Source organism: Rosa rugosa, chromosome 5, assembly GCF_958449725.1.
Source record: "Rosa rugosa chromosome 5, drRosRugo1.1, whole genome shotgun sequence".
Taxonomy (NCBI): domain Eukaryota; kingdom Viridiplantae; phylum Streptophyta; class Magnoliopsida; order Rosales; family Rosaceae; genus Rosa; species Rosa rugosa.
The window spans coordinates 26,462,008-26,466,021 of record NC_084824.1 but is presented as its reverse complement, the minus strand read 5'-3'; the positions used below and the strand labels follow the sequence as shown (position 1 = coordinate 26,466,021).

At 39.8% G+C, this 4,014-nt stretch overlaps 1 pseudogene; it reads left to right on the top strand.

The window, feature by feature from the left end:
- The first annotated feature begins 512 nt into the window (after nt 1–512).
- On the top strand, nt 513–3,774 carry LOC133712804 (protein SIEVE ELEMENT OCCLUSION B-like; annotated as a pseudogene).
- The last annotated feature ends 240 nt before the right edge of the window (nt 3,775–4,014 follow it).

The following is a 4,014-nucleotide window of genomic DNA, read 5'->3' as shown; positions in this document are numbered from 1 at the left end:
ATTAATTGAAAAACTCATCAAATATGTTTCAAACTGAAGCGTTCCCACCGGAACATGAATCTCGAACCCTAGAGTGCTGTTCCTAACTTATGAGAAGAGAAAGGGAATAAGAGGTTGCTGGGTTTGTTTTGTGTAGATGAGGGTATTTTGGGAAATTTATCTGCGTTTAATTAGATATTATTGGATAAAGACCCTTATTATCTGTTCTCTTTGGGTGTACGTAGCTGGCAAATGCATGAAAACTACCAGCAAACACAGTTAATTAGGGTTCCAACATTAAATTCACGTGTGTTGTTAACTTGTTATCTGGTTCTCAAAGTTCAATCCAAACCCTTCACGTGGAATAATCTTCAAACGGAGCCAACTCAGGGACTACATACAACCTAAATATGGCTATAAATATCCCTGTTGCAAGAGCAGCACCACTGCACCACCAACAGCAAACACAAGCCATTAACGATAAGCGTAGCATTCTTTGTTCTCTCCATCCCTGCCTTTAAGCCACCATCATCATGTTAGGCCTAGCATACAATGTGGCTACCAAGGTAGCCGCAGCAGTCCACGCTCCTCACAAAACCATTGATGAGGAGTTTAGCCTGTTTGCCATGTCTGACAAGCAGATCTTGCAGGAGATTTACACGACTCATGTCCATGCTGATGAGACCTTGGATGATGATTCTCTCTTCATCATTGTTGAGAATATCATCAAGCATGCAACCCAAAATGTTGATGAAATAGTGCAGGTATATAACTATATATTTCGTGATTATAATGTGTGCAAGAATGACCAATGATTTTTTAGTTGATAGAAAATGCCGTTTTTGTTCTTGTTTTGGTAGTGACTGCTACATTCTTGTGGTTGTTGCAGGGTATCCAAGTGCATGTGGACAACATAGAGGAGAAAAACCCCAAAGCCGGGTTTAGCGTACCATTGTGCACTCTAAAGGGAATCTCCTGCGAGGTCATTAGTCATTACTTGTGAAAATCCATAATTTTCACCATAAATATTGTAAATTGTTTTTATAGTTTCACAGTGACAATGTGACATATTTGAATTTTTCAGATGCAATGCAAGCCTCCTGGTGACGAAATCGCCCACAACACAACAGTGGCAATACTCAACAAGCTCTCAAAGTATTCATGGGAAGCAAAGGCATCACTGACCCTAGCTGCTTTTGCTATGGAATATGGTGAATTCTGGCTCCTTGCGCAGCTTCGCGAATCAGACCACCTTGCCAAATCAATTGCAATCCTCAAACGAGTCCCTGTTCTTCTCAAGCCAACGGAGCTGCAAAAGCGCAGGCAATCAATTCTTCAGCTTAACAATCTGATCAAGGACACACTACAAGTGATCGAATGCATCGACCAGTTCAATTAGTATTCCCGTTATCTCCCAAAAGAATTCCCCGGTTTGTCGATAGCATCGGAACATATTCCGGTTGATGTCTATTGGGCTATCATCACTGTTGTTGCTTGTGCCACTAAGATCACTATACTAACTAGTGATGAGTAAGTTCTTCTCCATCGTTTTACTGAATTATTTCACATCCATTTACAACAAATAATATTAAGTTATTAACCGTATGTAAATATGTTGTATTGTGTTGTTGGACATTGAATATTGAATACTATCATGTACCAGTTTATAATATTTACCCCCATTTAATTTATAGCTGGCAATTTAATTTATTATATTTACCAATGTTTTCAGGGACAAGGAGTTTGATCTAGCCCCCTATTCTCAAAAAATTCACTATGTCCTTAACAAGCTACCGATTCAGCTGAGAGGTTGCAAAACATATATTGGTGGGTTACTAGTTTAATTGAATTTAATTATATTCAATTGGTTGCCCTTGGAAATGATATGTTGAAGAGTTATTATTGCTGTATAATGCAGAGGAGGAAGAGACTTACATAAGGATCAAGAAATTGTTCCAAACGCCTACTGAAATTATGGAGGTTTTCAAGGGATTAATATTTACAAAGGATAATGTCCAGCCACTCGTCGATGGTTCAACTAAGCAAACGGTTTGCAAATCATCTCTAGTGACATCACTTCTCTACAAATTGTTACTACTATAGTGAAGTTTAATCGTGACTAATTGGTTTAACAGGTTAACATCAACATCCTAAGCAGGAAGAATGTGCTATTGTTCATTTCCAGTCTAGACATTACGGATGACGACATTTCGATTCTAAAACCGATCCACGAGTTCACAAAGAAAGACAATCAGTATAACATTGTCTGGATACCAATTGTGGAGCAATGGACTGATGACCTGAGAAAGAAGTTCGATATCCTGAAGAACAAGATGCCGTGGTTTACGGTGCAGTACCCTGGACCTATAGCAGGCATCAAGTACATCAAGAAGGACTGGAACTTCAAGGGTAGGCCTACGATGGTGGTGATGAACCCACATGGAAAGGTCGAACACCCTAACGCTGTCCACATGGTTCGGGTATGGGGAGTAAAGGCCTTCCCTTTCACAGAGACAAGAGAAGCAGAACTGTCACATTCTGATGGAGAACAATGGGTTTCCTCCGTTGTTAACGGAATCCACCCATCTCTGCCCACTTGGGTAATTTTCTTCTACCGATCAAAGTGCATATTTAAACTCACGAGTTACTATTTATTGCCTTTATTACTTTCTACCTCGCAGTGCATTACTGCATCAACACATTACATTAATGAATCAACTCCATGAAATGGTAGGACAACTAGTCGTACACTTATTCACGATCATCAGGTCTACCGCACGGAACTAGAAGTCAATCTCCATTAATTATTAATACAGTTTCGCTACATTCACATTTGTAACATTATTGAAAGACCATATTTATTGAATAATGAAGCAATTACACAATAGTTGAGGAAAAAGTTGTTGTCAACAATGACAATTAAATTTGTTATCCTCAAACAGATCAAAGAAAATAAGTACATCTTCTTCTATGGCGGTAAAGACAACGTATGGATTCAGAATTTTAAAAATAGAGCAACTGCCCTTGCAAAAGATCCAATCTTCAAGGAAGCAAAGATAGAATTGGTTTGCGTTGGAAAAGACAGCAAAGGAGAAGATGACCATGGCGTTCTAGGCCGCTTCTGGACCGGTGTAGAAAGCCTGTTCTTAACCACAGGCCAATGGCAGGTCGACTCGGTCAGTGAAGAAATCCAGAAGCTTCTCTCTTACAAAAACGAAAGTGGATGGGCAGTGCTTTGCAAAGGGTCGACTGTGTTGGTCACGGCTCATGGTGTCTCGGTGTTGAAGGTGGTAGAGGACTTTGAGAAATGGAAGGACCCTGTCAAGGAGAACGGGTTTGAGTTTTGTTTCACAACCTACTATGGGACGATTATTCAAGGTAGCCGTCAACCTTGCTGCCGTGTGGACATTCCGGGGTCTAACGGAAAGGTTCCAGATTCGATGAAGTGCCCTGATTGCCACCGTAGTATGGAGACTATTATCAGTTACAAGTGCTGCCACACTGACGGTCCTATTGCACATCATTAAGTGCTGGCTTAATTGGTGTTTTAAGTCCTTCAATACTAGTAATGATGGACTATGTTATGTTATCTTTCGCTAGAATAAAGAAGGGGGCATGGCCGATGCACTGTGATGCTTGGGCATTACCTAGCTAGACTTATGATTTGAATTTTCCTGCTATAGCTATATGGCTACTATGGTGGATGTTAATGTACGTTTTGAAAGAAATAAAACCAATGTATATTGGTGACTTTGTGGATTGTAAAATTATTTAAGGATTGTTCTGCCTGTTTGATTGAAACCAAATTTTTATTGCAAGTTGAGTGTGATAATTCTTTAGGGTTCTTGATCAAAAGCCCCAAAATAAGCTAAAATTATCTCACTTACCCCAACAACAGATTTTTATTCCTACTAACCCAAATTAAAGAGAAATGACTATTATGCCCTCTGCTTAATTAATAAATTACATACTGCCACTGGGTAATCACTTTCTCATCCCCGATCTCTCTCTCTCTCCTCTCTCTCTCTCTCCCCC